This window comes from Schistocerca piceifrons, chromosome X, assembly GCF_021461385.2.
Source record: "Schistocerca piceifrons isolate TAMUIC-IGC-003096 chromosome X, iqSchPice1.1, whole genome shotgun sequence".
Taxonomy (NCBI): Eukaryota; Metazoa; Arthropoda; class Insecta; order Orthoptera; family Acrididae; genus Schistocerca; species Schistocerca piceifrons.
The window spans coordinates 44,969,641-44,994,282 of record NC_060149.1 but is presented as its reverse complement, the minus strand read 5'-3'; positions in this window follow the sequence as shown (position 1 = coordinate 44,994,282).

Sequence of the window (24,642 nt, the reverse complement as noted above, 5' to 3'; positions counted from 1 at the left end):
TTTATCCAGTGCACTCTTCCAAGTGTTGCTAAGTGCATAGCCGTTGTCTCTATTAAAGTTATTATCGCTAAGTCTAATTTCGACTGCTTCCCGGATCACAGAGTCCCAGTAATTCGATGTGTGGGCTATTACTCTGGTTTCTTCAAATAAAATCTTATGCTTGTTAAGCAGGCTATGTTCAGCCACCGCTGATTTTTCCAAATACCTGTATTTCAGGTGGCGTTGGTGCTCGATGCAGCGGTCGGCAACGGTTCTTATAGACTGGCCCACGTAATTCTTGCCGCATTCGCAAGGAATAGTATAAATTCCCGGCACTCTTAAGCCGAGACTATCTTTGACTGGTCTCAACATTTCCTTAATTTTCCTAGGTGGTCGGAAAATTGGTTTTATTCCTTGCCTCTTCAGGACTCTGGCTATCTTGCTCGTTGTAGCACCGCAAAAAGGAAGCCGCGCTATGTGTTGGTCCTCTTCTTGTATGTGGCCGGCATCGTGTCTTACTTTCTTGGACAATACTGATTTAATTTCACCGGCAGAATAACCATTCCTCTTGAAAACAGTCGTCAAATGGTTGATCTCGGGACCGAGGTGGTCCTTGTCGGAAATAGTCCTGGCTCTGTGTACTAAAGTATTCAGCATAGCTCTCTTCTGAGACGGATGATGGAAGCTATGGCTATGCAGATATAAGTCTGTATGGGTTGGCTTCCTGTACACAGAATGGCCCAGTCGTCCATCCGGCTTTCACTCTACCAACACATCTAAAAAAGGTAATTTCCCTTCCTTCTCTACCTCCAATGTAAATTTTATGTTTGGATGTACACCATTCAGATGTTCGACGAACTGCTGCAGCGTGTCGCTGCCGTGTGGCCAGATTAAAAAAGTATCGTCGACGTATCTGTAGAAGCATGATGGGCGGAGGTGAGCACTGCTCAGGGTTCGTTCTTCAAAGTCCTCCATGAAAAAATTTATACAGTGGAAATTATTATGAAATGACGGATGGAACAGCCATGGGTTCGCCACTGTCACCAGCAATAGCGAATAGTGTCAGCCAGTTTGCCGTGGCATACGGAGCTCCATCGCAGTCTTTAACACTGGTAGCATGCCGCGACAGCGTGGACGTGAACCGTATGTGCAGTTGACGGACTTTGAGCGAGGGCGTATAGTGGGCATGCGGGAGGCCGGGTGGACGTACCGCCGAATTGCTCAACACGTGGGGCGTGAGGTCTCCACAGCACATCGATGTTGTCGCCAGTGGTCGGCGGAAGGTGCACGTGCCCGTCGACCTGGGACCGGACCGCAGCGACGAACGGATGCACGCCAAGACCGTAGGATCCTACGCAGTGCCGTAGGGGACCGCACCGCCACTTCCCAGCAAATTAGGGACACTGTTGCTCCTGGGGTATCGGCGAGGACCATTCGCAACCGTCTCCATGAAGCTGGGCTACGGTTCCGCACACCGTTAGGCCGTCTTCCGCTCACGCCCCAACATCGTGCAGCCCGCCTCCAGTGGTGTCGCGACAGCCGTGAATGGAGGGACGAATGGAGACGTGTCGTCTTCAGCGATGAGAGTCGCTTCTGCCTTGGTGCCAATGATGGTCGTATGCGTGTTTGGCGCCGTGCAGGTGAGCGCCACAATCAGGACTTCATACGACCGAGGCACACAGGGCCAACACCCGGCATCATGGTGTGGGGAGCGATCTCCTACACTGGCCGTACACCACTGGTGATCATCGAGGGGACACTGAATAGTGCACGGTACATCCAAACCGTCATCGAACCCATCGTTCTACCATTCCTAGACCGGCAAGGGAACTTGCTGTTCCAACAGGACAATGCACGTCCGCATGTATCCCGTGCCACCTAACGTGCTCTAGAAGGTGTAAGTCAGCTACCCTGGCCAGCAAGATCTCCGGATCTGTCCCCCATTGAGCATGTTTGGGACTGGATGAAGCGTCGTCTCACGCGGTCTGCACGTCCAGCACGAACGCTGGTCCAACTGAGGCGCCAGGTGGAAATGGCATGGCAAGCCGTTTCACAGGACTACATCCAGCATCTCTACGATCGTCTCCATGGGAGAATAGCAGCCTGCATTGCTGCTAAAGGTGGATATACACTGTACTAGTGCCGACATTGTGCATGCTCTGTTGCCTGTGTCTATGTGCCTGTGGTTCTGTCAGTGTGATCATGTGATGTATCTGACCCCAGGAATGTGTCAATAAAGTTTCCCCTTCCTGGGACAATGAATTCACAGTGTTCTTATTTCAATTTCCAGGAGTGTATATCTTTTTTCGCTATAGATGGTGTCTCTTTGTTTTACACGAATTAAATTCTCCCCTTCCTTAAAGTTGGCACTTCATTAGCGTCACCATTCTTTTACACTCGTTTTTCAGATACGTGGGGCAACCAAGAATGTTGCGTCGCTCCTTAAAGTTGGCACTTCATTAGCGTCACCATTTTTTACACTCATTTCTCACATACGTAGGGCAACCAAGGATGTTGCGTCGCTAACAGTTGAACTTTAACAACAGTCCAGGCTTGAGTTAGAAGTCCATCGTTCCCGAAAACAGAGTTTCGTCTAAGCCTACAAATAACAGTTACGTCTTCCTAAAATGAATCATTGTTAGATTCGTTTATTAAATTTAATTTTCCAAGTAACTAAATTATCGGGTCTTTACTCCAATTAGTGTGATAAAGTAGCACCCAATTAAATTTACTTGAAACAATAAGTAATTTAGTCGAAATAATTTCAAAACTTAAATAATTTCAAAACATCAGGAAACTACGGTAGCTAATGTTGCCACTTTGTTTATTTACTTAGCTAACTGAAATATTTATCAATAAAGTAGATTCAAGTTTTTTGAAAATGGACTTACATCTGGCACAAATCATTCTTTACAGTATTTACAACATATCACAACATAGTTACTACTGCTTATAGAAGTTCCTCCATTGCATCTTACGTACAGTCTCTCACCTGATATAAATACATAGTGAAGACATAATGTCTCTCACCATTTTCACCATAGCGTTTTGGCTTAATAAAGAGATCGATTATATATAAGTTCAAAAGACCTATATACAATTTTTTCCTTTCACCTTTTTTCTTTCCAACTCTTTCCCATATGAATTTAGCTAATGTCAGTATTAGTATTCTCCTTTCCAAACGTCATTAGATTCCTTACATCACCATATTAACCACTTAATGCCGAAAAATTTCTATGTTAAAAAAATCTGTTATCCATTTATTATCAGAACAACTCACTATCTCCTTACTACAAGTCATCTTACTCCATCATTATTTGCTTTTAATCATAACAACACCTTATTTTTCATTAGTCTCCATTCACTTACATGTTCCTTCAAGAGTCACCTTCAGTAAACTTGACATAATCAGTTCAAAGCCTACCGCTCACTTTTCATTAGCCCAACATCTCTCATGATCCCAATTTACCTCAAATCATCATTATTCATTTCATTTCCACAGCTCCGTCCTGTAATCATCTCAAAATTCATTAAATTTCCATCCACAGTTAAACATTTCTCTCTGTTTATAATCTTCAATATGACAATAACACTGTTGCTTCTCCTTTGCTACAGAAGTTAGAAAAGTTAAAGATGATAGGCCAAAATTCAGAATGATAGAGGAGGAAGACTGACAACACGGAAACACACTGAAGTAGTATTGTCAATGACTCGAGCACTTGATAATCGTCAGTTACCCAGTATTGCAAAGAATTCAATGCCCACTGAGATATTTACCCCAACTCCTTTTCTTTTGTTATCTTCCTGACACCCTCAGCGTTACTTAACTCACAATTTACAAGGGACCATTTACGAATCTATTTCTCCCTGGCTATCCAATTATAAAAATCCAGTTCAGTCTCCATCTTACTATTACATGATTAAAAAGATATATGTGCTTGCTTAACCCTTACATTGATACGAAATGCAACAGAACTTACCTCATTAAGCTACATTTCACCGCTTACAGATTCAGCTATCGCAACATCGTTAACACATTTTTACTCCATATAAACATCTCTTACTTCCTTAAAGCTAGCACCCTTTAGTGGATTACCATTTAAACACAACACATGACCCAGGAAGCGCTGTCTGTTTGTTTTAAGCTTCCAGCTCTTCATGCACCCCTTCTTGTGCATTACTACCTACAAAAACACCAGCTTCACGCCCTACTGCCTGTACTCAATAACCAGTGACTTTCACTGACACAGACTTCACTTCACTTCCTTCTATATTGTTACTGTTGCCCATCATTAACCTCCCATCACCAAAGTACCCATTCATTTTCTCAAACTCCACAGTTGACACCAATTTACCACACAGGTGGGTAGCAGAACGTTTTTGCTTCCAAATTTAACTTCCATAGAGAACATTGAACCATACGCATATAAAATTATGCAACAACAAAAATTATACCTTGCCCTACATTCCAAGACATTGGATGCAAGAGACTGAAGGTGTTAAAAGTGTATAACTGCACCAAAGTTTCCTTTTCAAATCATCTAATTCGCAGAAGTTGTGGTCACATTAAGTAGGATAGATCCTGGATGTTGTTGTCGTTGTGGTCTTCAGTCCTGAGACTGGTTTGATGCAGCTCTCCATGCTACTCTATCCTGTGCAAGCTTCTTCATCTCCCAGTACCTACTGCACCCTACAGCCTTCTGAATACAAAAGAGGAAAACAGAATCTGAAGATCACAGTGCGAGTAGAATCTGCATAGGAAAGAATAAGGATAGAGTGCACCAGAAAATAAGGATGTACACTCCAGACAGAGAAGGCACCTTTCGCCAAGTGGTGTGTCTACCAACGTCAGTGGACAAACTGCCTCATTTTACTCCTGTTGTTACTGTAAATATCTCTTGACCTCACGAATGTGTCTTAATCCCAATTGTTTCCTAGACTTCCAGTATTCCAGTATGTAAGCATTCAGATGCGACTTTTCTGCTACCCTAAAAGGACCCGTGTACTAAACTGTAAATATCTTTGTTTCTGACGTGATCTTCCTCGACTTTCCTTAGTATTAACTAAAACAAAATCGCCTATGCGAAAATAAGTGATATGTGCTCTAGCACCACGTCGTCTGTTTCTCTCAAATTGCCTTTTCCCTAATATTTTCTGTAGCCATTTTTTCCCTTTTTCCCCAATGCTATACCGGCAATCTCCGGATATTCCACCTATTTAAACAATAAATTATTACGATAATCCAATGCCTGTGTTACTCTGATGACAATGCACTGCGGTGACCACAGCCGTTACGAAACACATCATATGAGTCGGCAACTACGAATAATAACTACAGTCAGCTGTAGAATTGAATGACGACAATGAAAATTTGTGTCGAACACGGACTCGAACCGGGATTTCCTGCTTATCGCGAACTGTCGCCTTACTATTTTTTTTCCCATTTGGTTCATTATTGTTCACTGTATTTGGCCATAGCGGACGTCATATGACATCACTTGAAGTTCGTTGTCGATCCCTAACTCAGTTTTTTTTCTTTTTTCCCCAGAGGCAAGGTACTCTTCTGACGATCACGCTGAGCTACCGAGCTACCGCGCCGCCACTATTTGGCTATCCGTGTACTCACGGCTAGACCCAAACTTCCATATCTCGTCAGCCATAGGTCCATACTGACGTATCCCTTGTGCAGTAGGTGAATTATTAGATCTTATTGGTTCAAATGGCTCTGAGCACTATGGGACTTAACTTCTGAGGTCATCAGTCCCCTAGAACTTAGAACTACTTAAACCTAACTAACCTAAGGACATCACACACCTCCATGCTCGAGGCAGGATTCGAACCTGCGACCGTAGCGGTCGTGCGTTTCTAGACTGTAGCGCCTAGAACCGCGCGGCCACTCTGGGCGGCAAATCTTATTCCACACATTAACTCACATGGGGCGGTGCATAACGTGGTGCTTCGTGTTTCAGGAGATTGATTAACTCCTCAAAATACTCTAAATATTGGGTCCACCCATTGTGGTTTCTGCGGAAATAGGTCCTATACAACCTGTTAAGTTCTTTCATAATACGCTCACACATTTTAGCTACGGGAAAGTATGCCGAAATTTTAATATGTTCAATACTTTTACTTTCTAAACACTGGCTGAACCATTTTGAAGTAAACTGTGGGCCATTAACTCATAATTCGGCTTTAGATACTCCCACTGTAATGAAGTAGTCCCTTATCAGTTTACATCGATATCTACATAGATATTCCTCAAGCAACCGTAAAGTTACTTATTAATACTTTTGCATTTGCTTTCCTGATACGATACAATTTTATAAATTTGGTAAACCCATGAACTAGCACAAAAACATATTCACACACTCCTCTGAATACAGGCCAAGGACCAAACAAGTCAACAACTATTAGATAAGCTTCATTGTGTGGTTCCACACTATACGTTTGACGCTGCGTTATTATATTAGCTGTCCTGACTTTCTGGGATCTGTCACACATCTCTACTCTTTTCTGTACACGCCTCCACATGTTAAACGTAACAGTCTCACTCAACTTGCCGATACATTTCCTTGTCCCATTGCGAGCAACCTTTTTCTGTACATAGCCTATTAACAAATGCACACGTTGCTCAGGTAAACAAATTTTCCGTGGGATTTCAGTGGTCTTTCTCCTTCTAAACAAGATGTGTTTATGCGGTTTACAATATCCTGCTACTTTGGGATATTCTGGGTTTCCCAAATAGCTTTTAACTAACTTCAGGATACCATCCATATTATGTTCTCGCCTTAGTTATTTACAGACCCTCTTCAGTTGACTTTCTTCATCTACTTTGATAATTGTATGAAAAAATGCACCCCCTCTTTCTACAATAATCAATGCTCATTCTCACCCACTTCTTCTGTACATCTAAATAATGTATCAGGAACTACATTTTCAGATCACTTAATATACTTAACCTCAGTATCACACTGCCACCTATTTAATCGTGTATGATCACTCTACACAATCACTTTGTGCCCTAGCAAATACTGATAAAAGATTTGCGGACCAAATGTAATAGCCAAAGCCCCCTGTTCTGAAATACAATCATTCCGTTTTCATTGATGTAAAGACCTACTAGCAAAAGCTACACTATAGTGAACCTCTTCCTCTCCTTCCTTATCCTCTTGACATAATTCTACAGCAGTTCTATACCCAAGTCTATACACCATTAAACGAATAGGCTTTGTGAAATCTGTGTGGTGAAGTATTTCACTGTCCCTTTGGCTTTAATTAGAATTGTTTGGTGATCAGTCACGCTGAGTGGTGAATTTGTCAAGCCCCTTTCTTGTTCAATCCGGACTGAGCACACACGTTTACAATACTAGTATCACCGATGACTCCATTTATCATCCGTCCGTCTGGGTAAAATTCAGGTTGACTCTTTTCCAGGCCTGTCTTTGTTAAGACTGCACAACCGCGTCCGTTTACTCCCACGATATTGTACATGTTATATGCGGCTGTAATAGAGAAGTCTTGAGAAACTACTTCCTGCAGAAATGCGAAATGGACAGCATTACGTTTTAAGAATTTACCTAAGATTTCCCATTTGGACGATGTGATAGTACCTGAGATATTGAACGTTAGATTCGTAGTATTTATACAGGAGTTCATATGTGAAGCGATTTGTCAGTCAGGATGCGAATTTCCAGTTCCACTCCTAGTTCAGAACTTCTTTCTGCGACATAAGTTACTCCATGGTCTCTGTCATTCTGCGGCTTGTTGTCATTACTTCCAATTGCACAGTAGTAGTTAGGCTTCATCCGACGGTTAGGTAGATCATCTGCATAGAATACGTTTCGCTCCTCAGCCGTTTGTCGGTGATCATGGAATTCTGAGAGATGCAGCGCACAGATAGGCACGATTTCATCGGCCTTATTTTTCCTTTAGTGCTTTTGGTATTCGAGACAGGAGATTGTATTTCATTCCTCAGCCCTTTTACGGACTGCCTTTTATGTTTTAAACGCTTTGAACTTTCGTAATAACTATTTTAAACGTTGTTGCAATGTCGGTGGGGATTCACAATTGTATCCATTGCCAACGTGTTTGAGCAGCATGCTGACTTCTTCAATTCGAGATTCGTTTTCGCATTAGTTCCTGCACTTGGAGAATAGCTGTTGTCAATTTTTTCCAGTTGTTCATTACTTGCCTCAACACATTCTGTTCCAGTTCTGTAGTCGCATTGTGATGTTGCTCATCCTGTGCATTGTCACTGACACTGACAGCCCCCTCGCCCATTGTTTTACTGTTATTTTGTGCTATAACATTCTCTATTCCGTTCTCTTGCTCCTCGGCGGTAGTGTCACTAGTGCTTTCTGTCGTATCCACACGCTCGTCTACTTCGATAGACACATTTTGATGTGTTATAATGCAGTACTGTGTTGGTGCTGAAAAGGCCGTTTCATAAAAGTTACGCAATCGGTGAAAACTGACTTCATTACTCCTAGTACACCCTTGATGCATTTACGATTTATTTCCATCATCATGTATGTGTTACTTCAGCGTAATGCAAATACACCGATGGAATAAATTCGCACAATCAAAAAATAATTAATTTATTGTAGTGAAACTTCCGGAATCCATTTGTCTAGGTGAAATATTCAATTGATTACCATTGCGACATCACAATTAAGAGGTAAGACTTACAGTGGAACATGTGAAATGCAGGAACATTAACTATCGCTGTAACTAGCAGAATGTCAAATGCAAGCATGGAAACGTACATTCATTGTATTGTACAGGTGCCGGCTGACAGTTTGTGGGATGGAGTTCCAAGCCTGTTGAACTTTTTCAGTCAATACAGGGACGAATAACTCTGTTTGATGATGACGCTGGAGTTGTCGTTCGATTATGTCTCATAGGCGCTCTGAGACAGAAGGTGATCGAGCCCGCCAAAGCAACATGTTAACACCCTTTAGGGCGTGTTGGATTACAACAGCGGTATGTTGGCAAGCGGAATCCTGTTGGAATGTGGAATGCTGTTAATGAAGGGCAGTCCATCAGGTCAAATCGCCAGACTGACGTACAAATTTGCAGTCACGTGCCGTTGGAGAAGCCCGAGAGTGCTCCTGCTATCATACGAAATCCCACCCCAGACCATAACTCCAGGTGTAAGTGCAGTGTGTCTAGCACGTAGACAAACTGCCGCGCGGGATTAGCCGAGCGGTCAAAGGCGCTGCAGTCATGGACTGTGCGGCTGGTCCCGGCGGAGGTTCGAGTCCTCCCTCGGGCATGGGTGTGTGTGTTTGCCCTTAGGATGATTTAGGTTAAGTAGTGTGTAAGCCTAGGGACTAATGACTTTAACAGTTAAGTCCCATAAGATATCACACACGTTTGAACATTTTGAACGTAGACAAACTGGTTGCAACCCATCAACTAGCCTCCTTCTAAGCAACACGCAATCGGCACTGGCACCGATCAGAACCAACTGTCATCAAGAAACACATTAGACCTCCACCACGCCCTCCAATGAGCTCTCGCTTGACACCACAAATGTCAGTGGTTTGGAGTCAGTGGAATGTACGCTACAGAGCGTCTGGCTCGGAGCTGTCCTAGTAGTCACCAATTTGTAACAGTTCCTTGTGTCATTGTGGTGCCAACTGACGCTCAGATTGCTGCTGCAGACGGTGTACAATGTGCAATGGCCACACGTCGAACACGATGGTCGCCCTCCTCGGTAGTGCCACGTGGCCGTTCAGAGCCCGGTCCTAATGTGACCTTAGATTCTTGTGACTACCGCTGTCGGCACTCATGTTCAGTGGTTACATTCCTACCAACTCTTTCTGCACTTCCGCAGAAGGAACATTCAGCATCTCGTAGACCTAGTACAGTACCTCGTCCAAACTGAGTATTATTATTATTATTATTATTAAGCATTACAATCCATGAAGGCTTTTTGCTGCAGAATGGACAATGTTGAACCACTTTGCTCTGTCTTTACAAGTAATTTGCCACTGTCTGTCATGTCCTAGTTTTCTGAGATCGTCTTGAATATTGTCCAAGTATCTCATGCGTGGGCGTCCAAGAGGTCGTCTTCCGGTGGGAATCTCTTCAGTCACTTTCTTGATGGTCCTGTTTGGTGGTGCTCTGATGACATGCCCTATCCATTTCAGTCTTTTGGCTTTAATTTTGGCCACTATATCGGAGTCTTTATATAATTTGTAAATTTCATTGTTATTTAGCAATCTCCATTCATCACTGATCCTATCTCTTATGGGTCCAAATATTTTTCTCAAAATTTTTCGTTCAAATACTCTTAATCTGTTTTCCTCTTTTTTTGTGAGAGTCCAGGTTTCAGATCCATAGGTGAGTACTGGTATAATCAATGATTTGTATACTTGTAGTTTGGTGTTCCTAGAAATTAACTTGCTTTTGAAAACTGTCAAGAGACTATAGTAGCATTTGTTAGCCTTCTGAATTCGTGATTCTATTTCAATTTTTATGGAGTTGTCAGAGGTTACTATTGTACCAAGGTAATTAAATTCATTTGTCTTTGTGAAAGCTGTGTTATTAATTTGCAGTACATTATTATTTGATGGATAGCGGGATAAGATAAAGTACATTGTTTTGTCTGTATTCAGCTGGAGGCCTGTGCCATTTGTGGCTTTAATTAATTGTGCTGTAAGAAGCTTCAAATCATTCTCACTGTCAGATAATAATGCAATGTCATCAGCGTATGCTACAATGTTAATTTTGCTTTCCAGTTGTGCTCCAATTTGTAGTAGCTTTACTTTTTGGATTATTCTATTGATTACTATGTTAAAAAGAACTGGTGAGAGTGAATCCCCTTGTTTGACTCCTGTTTTAACCTCAAAGTCTTCAGAAAGTTTGCTAGCTACTTTTATTTTGTATTTTGAGTTTAAAGTGCAAGATTTTATTAAATTTATCAATTTGTTAGGGATGCCAATCTGCCTCATGCACTTCCATAAATATTCCCTGTTGATACTGTCAAAAGCTTTTTTAAAATCAATGAAAAGCATATGTACATTTTGATTGAATTCATATTTCTTTTCACCCAACATCCTTAGGACATATATATTGTCAATAGTCGATCTGTTAGGTCTAAATCCACATTGGGCATCATCTAGGGAGTCTTCAACGTAAGGGCTTATCCTTGCTAACAGTATATTTGTCAGAATTTTATATGTTGTGTTTAGTAACGCAATTCCTCTGTAGTTTGAACAATTTGTTGGGTCCCCCTTCTTGTATATAGGGCACACAACTACTTCTTTCCAATCATGTGGGACCTGTTCCTGCTTCCAGATGTTGGTGATGATTTTGTGTAAGCAGTTTACAAAAGGAAATTTACTGAGCTTCCATATATCTGTGTCTATACCATCACTTCCAGGAGCTTTATGTCTCTTCAGCTTCTTGATGTTTTCTTTAATTTCTGCTAAGCTGGGCTCTTCGTCCGATGGGTCAGCAGTAAGATATTCATTGTCATCTTCCTGAGAGACGCTTATAGTTGGAGCATTTAGTAACTCATTAAAATATTCCTTCCATCTGTTAGCAATGTCACTTCTTTCTGTTAGCAAGGAGCCATCTGGGTCTGTTATGAACTGTCCATAATTTTTTATATTCCCACTTTTAAACATATTTATGCTCTTGAAAAATCCTCTGGAGTCTGTGGTACGGTCATTCTCAGCTCTTTTTAATTTGTAATTCATAAAATCCCTTTTCTTTTTCCTAATGAGTTTCCTGGCAAGTTTCTGTTTCTCTTCAAAAATAAGTTTGTTTTGTGTTATTGGTTTTTGTAGGAATTTTTCCCTTGCTAATTTTCTATCTTCGATAGCGTTCGAGCACTCGGCATCAAACCAGGGGTTCTTAGTTGTAGTAAAATGTCCCAAAACTGAGGTAGTTGCTCGTGTAATATTTTCTTTCAGAGCGTTCCAGGCTTGATTAGTATCATCATTGTTAATTTTACTTTCCACTTCAGGTTTGTCCAAACTGAGTAGGGAGTTGATAATGCGTCTTTGCAGCCTTAAAGCCATTCTTTACTAACATCAACTCACCACCTCCAATCTCAAACGTAACTATTGCTGACGATGGCTACAGCGTATATTTGAAGCAGACTTGATTTGCATCATCACAGTGGCGCTACTAGTGCCTGTCTCATGCGACTCGCGCGAAATTTGTGTATATAACACCTTTCAGATGTAGAAAAAGGTCTACCATCTTCCGTGTACGCCACACAATTCTGTCTAGATGTTGCGCTTTTTTCAGTAAATGTATATTCTTCATGCCAAGCTAGACTATTAGAGAAGCTGAACTCCTATACATATTCCGAAGAAAAGTGCATGTCATGTCAGAATTGCATTTAATAGGAAGCGCTGAGTTAATGACGTGGTCCTTTATTACGCCAAGCATCAGTTTAAATCTTTAGTCTCAAGTGCAACTATTATTAAGGTCAAGTGTGAATGATTATGCGTAAAAGAATGAGAATTGTTTGGCATATAAATCGATGCATTACGTTGAAGTAACAGATATCTGACGGAAATAAATCTGAAACGCGTGAAGTGAGCATTGTGAGTAATAAAATGATTTTTCACTTACTCAATGACTTTTCTGAAGCTACCTGTTCAATTCCATTTTTTTCCTTTATTGTTATTTTAATACCTTACAAAAGGCAGGTCGGCAGCGCCCTATTTGCGCCGCTCTTTGGCCACAGAATAACAGATAGAAATCACGCACACAAAAAAACAGTCATACATTAATGGTAAACACAGGACACACACATATGAAATGAAGTGAGGGCGTTCACGGAAGGTACTGGTTGTACAAGTAAGTTCAGCAGTGCACACAAACGTAGACAGTTTCACACGGGAACGGAGGAGCACACCGAAGAAGAACACTGATACACGTGGGTGAAGAGAACATTGGTGACGATCTTCGGCACACTGAGTACATTGATGAGATAGGGGGGGGAGGGGATGCCACTGGGTGCAGGGGACAGGCAGGTGGTAAGGAGGGGGCAAGTAGCCAATGGGAGATAGGAAGGGAGGGGGGAGGGGAGAGGGAATGGTAGATGACAGGATTATGTGGGGAGGTTCGGGGAGGGGGTGAGTGACTGGGATACTGGGAGCAAGGAGGTGGGAGGGAGAAAGGAGTGGGAGGAGGGAGACAGGGAGCACTGGAGGAAAAGGGGAAGGAAAAGAAGGGGATAGTTAGATCTGATAGGAGGAGTATATGGAAGGAATGGGGACTTCGTCAGGAAGGGGGAGTTCGCAGAAGCCACCTTGGACAAGGGGAGAGTGTGAAGATGGAGAGCAGGTGGGATGCAAGTGTACAGGTGCAGCAGCTAATTGGGCTGGGAAAGGATGGGAGTGACAGGTGTCCCTGGAGGATCAAGCGTGCAGGAGGTGTAAAGGATCCGTATTCATTTGAGGAAATGGAGGAGGTGCACGAAAGGAATAAGGTCATAAGAGATCTGCGTGGGGTATGGGTGACAGATGCAATAGGTGAGGTGGAGCACCTGGCATTCAAATATTTGAGGGGACTTATAGTAGGTGGCGGGTATCTAGGTGGGGTGGGTACAACAAAGGATGGGGTGGATGAAGGACTTATGAGGGTGGAGGATTATGGAGGGGTCCAGACCCCATCTTCAGCCAGAGAGGAGTTTGAGGAGACAGAAATGGGTCTGTGCCTTGGCTTGGACTGTCCAGAGGTGGGGGTCCAGGAAAGGTGGCGGTCGAGGGTGACACCAAGGTACTTGAGGGTGGGGGTGTGGTTAATGGGGCAGCCATAGATGGTAAGATAGAAATCCAGGAGATGGAAGGAAGGGGTGGTTTTACCTACGATGACTGCCTGAGTTTTGGGTATATTGACCTTGAGCAGCCACTGGTTCCACCAAGTGATGAACTGGTCAAGATGGGATTAGAGAAGGCGTTGGGAGCATTGAAGGTTGGGGGCGAGGGCAAGGAAGGTGTTGTCATTGGCATATTGGAGGAAGTGGATGGGGGGTTGGGGCGATGGCATGCTTGCCATACAGAGGGGACAGGTCAGAGCCCTGGGGCACACCGGCGGAGGAGTAGAAGGTGTAGGAATTGGTGTTGTGGATGGTAACATAGGAAGGGCGATGAGAGAGGAAGGAGGTGATCAGATGGACGTAATTAATAGCAAGGGCGAAGGTTTGGAGCCTGAAGAGGAGACTGGAATGCTATACACAGTCATAAGCACATTTGAGGTCGAGAGAGAGGAAGATGGCAGAGTGACAGGAATTGAGTTGTACAGAGAGGAGGCGAGTAAGTTGACGGGGAAGGTCACCAGCTTAGAAGGAGGATCTGAAGCCACATTGGGTGGAGCAGAGGAGTCACTGCAGGTAGAGGTGCTGGTGGATTCGTTGGGTGAGGATGGACTCCAAGACGTTGCTGAAGATCGAGGTGATGCTGATAGGAAGGTTGGAGGAGATGTCAGAGAGTAGTTTGGTGGGCTTGGGGAACATCAGGATCTAGGAGGTCACTGTAGTAGCCGGTGGACTGGACCACATTATTGAGAATGGCCGGGATGGTGAGGAGGGAAACGGGAGCTTTTGCAGAGATGGTTGTATATAACAAGGTCATGACTTGGAGTGGTGTTGCGTTTTGTGTGAAGTGTGGTTACGATTTCTTGAGTGGTTATGTGGTTGTTGATATCTGTGTGTGGGATGTAGTCCAAGTACCAGCAGCTATGAGCGACTGGCGGGGCAGAGGTGTCATTCCAGACATGGACATCATGGAAGAGGGTGTAATCGAATAGAGGATTATCGGGAATTGCTAGGATATCAAAAAGGTAGGAAGCTAAATGATTGGCCTTTCTGAGGTTCTTGGGACAAGATTGGTCATTATGAAGGAGGGGATATTGCGGAGAGGGCTTAGATTCAGTAAGGTGGCGGAAGGCTGACCAGTACTTAGACGAGTTTATTGGTGGGGTAGCATTTAGGTGGGTGCAGGTCTGGCGCCAATCCCAGGGTCTCTGTGTCTCTGGAGTCGCCGGTGCAATTGGAGTATGTTCCACTCTCGTGTGCGGAGGAATGCATGGTAGAGACGATTGTATTCTCGCAGGATGAGGTCGGTCTGTGGGGGTAACTTGGGACAATGCAGATAAATGCTGGTAGTGGGAACATGAGGCTCAACTGCCTCAGACAAGGTCTGCTGGAGAAAGGAGGTGGCATGGGTGATGTTATCCGGGTGGTGGTAGGTGAGAGGGTGGCTTACAACCTGGGTATTGAGGGTGGCCTGGTAGGCATTACAGTCGGCGTGGAAGTAGTTATGGACATATTTTGAGGGAGGGTCATTGTGGCGAGCGGGATGAGGGCTCCGTCCATCTGACATGGTAAGGAGGACAGGGAAATGGTCACTACCGATGGTGCCTAGGACGTCCACTGTAATGCGTCCAAGGAAGATGGGGGAGGGCTGGCCTACATCAGCAGTCGTATTGGATTTTGGATGGATGTGTTGCAGAAGGGGATGGAGATCACATTGCAGGGAGCGCGAGGAACCGATTCCACTGTCAGAGCTGGGCAATGGAACAACTATGGATGTTGAAGTTGGCGGCAATCACATAGGAGGAGAAGGTACGGTCATTGTGGGAGAGGAAGTCAAATTGGATGGGGGCTGCAGGACGGATATAGATGGTGGCGCAGGTAATGGCAAGGCCAGGGAAGAAGAGGCTAAGGATGAGGTGTCCAGAGGGGTCAGGAAGGAGGGATTGCAGCCGAACAGGGATCTGGCCATAGTGGCCAATGGCGACACCGCCACATCCTATCTGGTGGGGATTGTCAGAGCAGTGCAGGAGGTAGGGCGATGAGCTGACGAAACGTGTGGGTTGGAGAAAGTTTTCATAAGGAGGAAGGCATACACGTGTTGGGTGAGGAGTGTGTGCATGAGGAGATTCTTGTTGGTAGGGTGGGAGCGGATGTTGTCGAACAACATATGGTGCTGTCACATCACGGTGGGGTTTAAACTAGGCTGTCGAGATGGGAGAAGGTAAAGTGAACCTGGTTATGGGAGTAGGTGGCGAAGGTATTGAGGTACAAAACGGAATGGGCAGCCAGGGAGATCTGTTTGAGGGTATGGGGACACTGAAAGGGATGGACTTTCAGGAGGACAATGGTCACAAAGCAAATGATGTCCTCGGCTGTATGGGAGGGGGGCGAAGGGAGTTTCCTGGAGGGGTGTGCTTATCAAGGGAGTGGATGGGGATGATTAGTTCGGAAGTAGAGGTGGGGTTCGGCCTTGCACTTCTGGGAGTATGTGGGGTAGGGAAGGGTACAGGTGTTGCAGGATGGGGGCGGGGACTTCAGGTTGGGACACTGCTAGAGGATGTGCACTTGTTTGCAGTGGGGGCCAACAGGGGCCTTGCGGCACTCCGATGTATGGCGCGCATTGTATTGGAGGCACCTCTGGTAGCGAATGGACTGGGGAGGGGAATGGGAGGGTTGAACCTTGCAGCATTTATGAAACAACTGGGCGCCCTCTTTAACGAGGCGGAGAATAGAGGTTGTATCACAATTCTCGAAGCGCGCAACTCTCTCGAGTTCCGCCATAGGTGTTCAGCTCCAATACAGAACTACATTATAAATAACCATGGTCGCCCACCTTCTACGAGATTTCATCTCCCAACTATATTACGTTTTCGTCTCCCTCATCATATGTGTCAACAGTGACGCTGTCAGCATCTTTGTAGGTTAAGTTACTTTTATAATGAGTGTTATCAATTGGTGAAAATGGCTCTGAGCACTATGGGAATTAACATCTGATGTCTTCAGTCCACTAGAACTTGGAACTACTTAAACCTAACTAACCTAAGGACATTACACACATCCATGCCCGAGGCAGGATTCGAACCTGCGACTGTAGCGGTGTCGGGTCTCCAAACTGAAGAGCCTTGAATCACTCGGCCACTGCAGCCGGCCGAGTGCTATCGCTCTTTGTTCAGTTTTCTTGATAGTCATAGATGGATTCCGTAAATTCCTCACTCACAGTTCTCCTACAAGGTGGCGATGATGCACAGTGCCACGCCAGACCACCTTGACCAAAACGTTGTAGAAATAATCGCTTCTGACTGACTTTCCCCATAGGCAATTAAACAGGGTGTCTACGGTCACAATTTTGCAGCAGGTGCTTTCCTGAATTACATTGGAGCATATGAGGGGGTTGTTTTCCACACACAACATATGCGCTATGATTGTATTCAATCACATATGTGGATATGGGCTTTTGTAATTCTGCTTCAGCTGTTCTAATACCATCCTGCTTGCCGTGCCAGACGAAGTTTTCTGACCACATTAATTTTCTGATACCATAAACTATACCGTATAAACGAAGCATTTCTCTTATTTTTCCCAGCGGCACTTTGAATGGTAAATTTCATACTCCCACAATTTATAATACAAGACCTTCATCTGTTACTGATACTGTGGTAACAGAACCATCATTATGCTTAAACTTTATGCAACCATTAATGATTCCGATCACCCGCTCACACACTTCGTTAATTATACTTTTTGCCAATACACTACTCATAGTGTTGTCAATTCGAATATCTATCACATCCTGATCAAGCAACTTTACATTATTAATCATCCGTTTCCGAACAGTGAAAGAGGTAGTCATTTTGGTGTTCCATTCGTAACTAAATTTCATGGTTTTTCTCTTCGAAAAAGGCATTCTGCTAACAGTTCAGTTGACACGTCCCTGCGCCGGCAGTTGTGACCGAGCGGTTCTAGGCGCTTCAGTCCGGAACCGCGCTGCTGCTGCGGTTGCAGGTTCGAATCCTGCCTCATGAATGTATGTGGTGTCCTTAGGTTAGTTAGGTTTAAGTAGTTCTAAGTCTAGGGGACTCATGACCTCAGATGTTAAGTCCCATAGTGCTCAGAGCTGTTTGAAAACGTATCTGCAACACAAATGACACTCCACAGTAAAGTATGTTTCATTGCACGTGGCCACAGGGTACTTACGAATGCCACTGCGACCAAACACGGAATTCTGATAATTTCACACCAGCATTAACACCTGCTTCTGACATCATTGAGGGCTGCCTATCTATATATTTCGCGATTGCTGTCGACATCCAGTACTCCCGTGTGTAATGTTTAATTCTAACTAATTTCCGATGTTGTGTATAGTACGTCTCGCTGTTGCCACCATACCAGAACAGGGGAATTAATGGATGAAAGCGTTGTCATAATTTGTGACGTGGCTCTACACGACGAGACGGTGGGACTTAGCCATTTTCTGTGCGAGAAGTTCTGATATACATACTGGAGCCCAGGGTGATGTTATTTTCCTCGACTTCTAGCAGACGTTACGCACTGTTGCCTAATGAAGAAGAATTATTTGCGCACCAAACATGAAATTAGGTACTTCACTGGCTCAAAATGTACTCTTTCAATGGATCACAATATATCATTCTTAACGGAGACAAACATTGAGACCTGAGTAACTTCAGGAGTACCCGAAGGAAGTGCTGCAGAAGCTATACGGCACACAGGGTTAACATTAACAAAACCGACAATCTACAGGGGAGGATGAAGGAATACAGGCCCTATGAGCGTGTGTCCGGAAATGCATCGTTGCCATGGTAGATGGGACTCTTACCGCGTGCCGTGTGTTATTTGTTGGTTGCAGGCTATGTGATTGGCGCAGCGTACGTTAAGCAGCAGAATGGTTCGGTATTCATGTCGGCAACAAGCCCAAATGGTGTTTCTGTACGGCCAAGCTGATGGAAACGGTCGAAGGGTAGCACGGCTACACCAAAACAAGTACCCCGGCAGACACTAATCACATCAAACAACATCTCCAGCCCTATTTGGGCGATTGTGTGACCATGGGTTCTTTCAGACAGACGAATGTGCAGGAAGCCGGTGGATTGTGATTGCACTAGATTTAGAGGACCGGATTCGACAGGATATTGAGGCGAACCCTCATACAAGCTACTGGCAAGTGGCCCGCCAACATGATGTAAGCCAAAGTGTGATTACGTGTATCCTGCATGACAATCACGTACATTGGATAGCGTGGCGGCCACTTTAAACATTTGCTGTGACGTGGATGCGATGCTGCTCTGTACTGTGTTCCGTGATGATTTGTTGTCGTTGCACGCACACCGTACATTTCCGGACACATATTCAAATGGCCTTTTTTCCTCCATTTCCTGTCTGGGGTCCTTCCCTGCAGTTTTTCGCTTTTTATTAATGTTCACCCTGTATAAATGGCCTAACAGACAGTCAGAAACTCAGGTTGTCCGCGGATGATGTTCTTTTATACAGAGAGGTCGTAATCCTAGAAAATTATATCGAATTTCAGGAAGACCCGCACTTTGAACTAGGTTTTTCTTTGGCCTTCAGTATAAACAAACGTATAGTATTGCGTATAAATAGGTAGATAGTCCAGTAGCTTTACGATTACGACACTGCAGGTACATCCTGAAAACAAATTGTTTTAATGGGTATGTGGTGAAACAAAGTGGAACCACCTCATAAAACTAAGCATTCGAAATGCAGATGTCAGACTGCGCTTCATTGCAAGAATCCTTAGGATATGCAGCCCACACATGAAAGAGATAGCTTTCTAAGAATTCATTCAATTTCTACTTGAGTACTTGACGGATGAAACAGAGAGGATTCGAGGGAGAATGGCTCGCTTCGTCTCAGGTTCATTTAGTAGATTTGAAAGCGTCATGTAGGTGCTTGCCCAGTGGTTCAAATGGTTCCAATGGCTCTGAGCACTGTGGGACTTAACATCTGAGGTCATCACTCCCCTAGAACTTAGAACTAATTAAACGTAACTAACCTAAGGACATCACACACATCCATGCCCGAGGCAGGATTCGAACCTGCGACCGTAGCGGTCGCGCGATTCCAGACTGAAGCGCCTAGAACCGCATGGCCACTGAGGCCGGCCGCTTGCCCAGTGTCTATACATGAAATGTATTCACAGTAGTGAATATGGACAACCATAAGCTATATACTGGAATTACGAAACAGAAAATTTGTGTCATTCAGGGACACGAACCTGGATATCCTGCTTACCGTGAGCGCTTGCCTTACATTTAGGCTATTGAAACACGACTAAGATCAGACCCAAACTTCCATATTTCGTTAACCACGTGTCTACAACATTCATTACGTGTATTTTCGTACGCGGAGACATATTAATCCTACGGAACATTATATGGTACTTATGAAGAACACGGTCAGAGACTTGTTTTATGCAGCTCTCCATGCTACACTATCCTGTGCAAGCTGTTTCATCTCCCAGTACCTACTGCAACCTACATCCTTCTGAATCTGTTCAGTGTATTCATCTCTTGGTCTCCCTCTACAATTTTTACCCTCCACGCTGCCATCCATTACTAAATTCGTGATCCCTTGGTGCCTCAGAATATGCCCTACCAACCGATCACTTCTTCTAGTCAAGTTGTGCCACAAATTCCTCTTCTCTCCAATTCTGTTCAATACCTCCACATTAGTTATGTGATCCACCCATCTAATCTCCAGCATTCTTCTGTAGCACCACATTTCGAAAGCTAATATTCTCTACTTGTGTAAACTGTTTATCGTCCACGTTTCAATTCCATACATGGCTACACTCCATACAAATACTTTCAGAAACGACTTCCTGACACTTAAATCTATACTCGATGTTGACAAATTTCTCTTCTTCGGAAACGCTTTCCTTGCCATTGCCAGTCTACATTTTATATCCTCTCTACTTCGACCATTATCAGTTATTTTGCTCCGCAAATAGCAAAACTCATTTACTACTTTCAGCGTCTCATTTCCTAATCTAAATCCCGCAGCTTCACCCGATTTAATTCGATTACATTCCATTGACCTCGTTTTGCTTTTGTTGATGTTCATCTCATATCCTCCATTTGTAACGCCGGAAATGCATATCCTCCTATTTTCATCTATTGTACTATTATTTTTTTCCTTGTTTTGTTACCTCAAGATATGACATTTCTGTCTCTTTATATATTGTAATTGTTTTACTGTTTGTATATATATATTTATGCACTTATGTCGATGTATAATTGGTTTGTTTCGTAAATATTATTTGTATTTTTACGCTGGGTCTTGCCTAGGGAAAACTGCTATCGAACGATTACGTCGATAGGTCGTGTGACGAATCAAAGTGTGTAGGATCTTTGGTAGTGTTAACTCTGCCGCGTGGAGCGCGGGCAGAACAGTGAGGGTGTGGCCGGAGTAGCGAGTGGAGCAGGTGTGTTGTGTGACGCTCCCGCGAGTTGCCGCGCTTTCGGGGTTTGGCAGCATGTAATTGCGCTCGACTCGCGATGATAGTTTCGGACACGGTGTCGCGGACGGGAAGCATTAGCTGGCGCACATCAAGAGCCCGTCTCGCCTGGTGACCGTGTCGAGAAGAAGGCGCGCCAACATTCAGCTTCTGCAACAGCGACGGCCGACAATGAGTGACTGTCGCCACCTCCTCGATCGACGGCTTCAAACCTTCAATCAACCAACAAGGAAGACTAAAAGCACGTAAAGTTTCAGAACTGTATGGCAGACCTCAGCTTTTCAAATTGTTCCGTTTGCCTCGCAAAATTACAGCAACTTAGCATGAACCTTTGTTGCTCATTGTCCCAATTGCATTGCCAAGCAGGGTCCCTTCCTTTTCCGAAATGAACCCGAGTGTCGTTGAAATTCAAACGCCAGCATTAAAATAATATAATTAGATTTCACTGCTTTAATTTCAAAGTTCAGTAGCTGGCTACAATATTTAGGTTACACGAGCACAAATTTAGAGTGCGAGTTTTGTTAGCATATTTTAGCTTACCTGTGACTGCAGCTCAGCTTGGTACGTACTAAATTTTACTATTGTTAATAGTTCAGAATCATTTAATTCAAGTTCAAAGTTAAATCTCTTGTTTCTAAATTGCGTAGAGTCAAGTTGCTTTTGAAATGATTGTTGAGGTAGTCCAAGACTAACCGTATTTTACTGGATTTCGATGTGCTTCAGAAAGAAAGCTCACTATTAACTTCAGTCACTGAATTAACTTTCGATTTTCCGGTTTTATTAATTCTTTTGCTAAATTAAGTCAGAGTGTAGCGAAATTTATTACTTCTCACAAACTTTCAGTTTTCACACTACACGTGTCAACCTTCAGTTGCCACGCTTCTAGTGTTAATTATATGTGTAATAACCTTTCTTTTTCAGTTGCTATAGTAATTGTCCTTAGGACTGGCGACCGTGATTTCCCCCAAATCTCAAATATCTAATTACCGCTAGTTAATTGTTAACGTAACGGCCGCACATTTACTTTCTTTATTAACTTTACCCCTTTTCAAAATTAATTTCCACCAGTTTCATTTGCATTTTTCCTTTCATTAACATGTAACCCTTTCCTCCCTCTTTACCGATAGATTAACTTCGGTGACGATTGCTTTTCCCAAATTTCCATTAGGTACACGCGGTTTAATTATTCACTGTCTTTAAGGTCGATAAGTGAGGGGGAGGTTACACGTGGCGACCTGGTGACAGGACAATCTTCAAATTTGAGGTTGTTCTGGACACGAATTTTGCATTGTGCAAATCTCGTAACAAAGTACTGGTTACGAAATGGTCGATACGTCAGCGAGAATATTCGTGTGAGGAATCCTAATTAGAGTTGAGATTTTGCATTTATATTGAAAATTATTAAAATGAGTGAAGGCAACAATTACCAAAATTTGGTAGACTTGGATACGGAACAATCGGTCGAACAGTGGGAGACACGCACAGCGGTACCCATTGTTCCGGGGCAGGCGGCTAGCATGAAAGATGCGACCGCCGAAACGCAACAAAGAGCAGAAATGGAATTCCAGACTTTAGAAAATGTTTCGGAATCGGAAGTGAAAATCAAATCTGAATCCCTTGATGACGAATACGGGGGGACAATGAAAGAGGAAGCCGCTACGGAAGTAAAACCGGTGGTTTCCGGGAATTTAACTGATTTATTGAATGTTTTGATTAACGAAATCAAGAGTCAATCGGCAGAAATTAAAGATCAGGCTGCCAAGCAAGAAGCTCAGGCTGCCGAGCAAGCAGCTCAGGCTGCCAAGCAAGTAGCTCTGTCTGAAAAAATTGAACGAATGCTAGACAATCAGAACAAAGCTATTAATGTTGTTAACAACAATGTTGAAGTTGTTAACACAAAAGTTGATAAAATCAAAGACGATATTGTCGTGATTAATACCGAAATCGTTAACCATAAACAGGAAATGATAGGCGTTCAGGCGGAAATTGCGAGCATAAATACTCGTTTTGATTCCGAAATTAGCAGAATCGAGAAAAGTGTAGGAGACGCAGTTGCTCCGATCATCGAGAATAAGGTGACGGAACAAATTCAATTAGTGAGAAAAGAGGATCAACAGAAGGTGGAAACTTTAAAGGCTTTAGTATCCGAAGTAGATACCAAAGTGACGAAGCAGGCTAACACCTGCGAAGAGAAAAAGAGGGAAGTGGAAACGCTTGCGACAACCACTTGCCAAGTGATTACGAGGGTGTCGGAATTAGAAAGGAAACTTGACGAAAAACGGAGCTATGTGCCAATCTGTGCACATAGTTCGGAGTTGTAGACGAAAGAGGAGCGGTTCGACCCCTTGAAAAAAGGCGGTATACACCCGACGGATTTCATTAAAAATTGTGAAAGAGTTTTACCCAGATCATGGACTAATGAGAGAAAAATTAATGCGGTTATTGATGTGTTGGCTGGTGATGCCAAGCGTTGGGGCCTAAACCTCAACATTACGAACCTGACTTTTGACGAGTTTAAAAATTTGTTTCTGGCTGAATACTGGTCAGAGCAAAAACAGCAAAGTGTCTGGCGCGAATTTGTCGTATCGAGGCCTTTCGATGCGAATTCGCGCGGCTCGATGAAGGAGTTTTGTGAGGGCTGGATCCGCAAGTTGGAATATTTGCGTGATCGCCGCACGGAATCCGAAATAGTCTGGGAACTCTACAAAAAGCTTCCAGATGATACAAAACGCTACGTAGGAAGCAATTACAGGACAATAAATGATTTCCTGGAAAGAGTGGAGGACGAGGACAATTGGCGCAATAATCGCGACGGTGGTAGAGGCCGTGGTAACAACAATGGGTACCACAGCAACCACACCAACGATAACCATGGGAATAATGCATACCGCAACCATGGCAGCAATAACAATAATGGTTCGGACCGTAATAACAATCGGTACAATGCAAATAATAACCGGAATGACGGAAACCAGTATCATACTAGCGTGATACGGGCTGCGCAGAATAGTAATAACGCCAGAGGGTGTGACCAGCCGCCTCAGCAGTATCCGGGGAGCGTATCTGCTGGGACGAGACAGGGAAACCATTAGCCGCGCCGGTGAGGGGCCGACCGGGCGTGGAGAAATTTTGGCGGCCCAATAACAGAAGAAAACCCAGGTGTCGTCGTTATGAAAATTCCGTATGGAATAATCAACGGCGGGAGAGTGTGCCGGTGTTAAGAGAAAGGAGTGCGCCCACAAGTAGTAAATCAGCTGTATACATGGCAGCAGAAAATACGTTCACTGTCAGTGAGAACAATTTAAGTAGTGTTCCGGAAATCGATTATAAAGTGGCAGCTGTAATACCCACAGCGGAACTGGAGATTGAGTTTAAGAATGATTCTCAT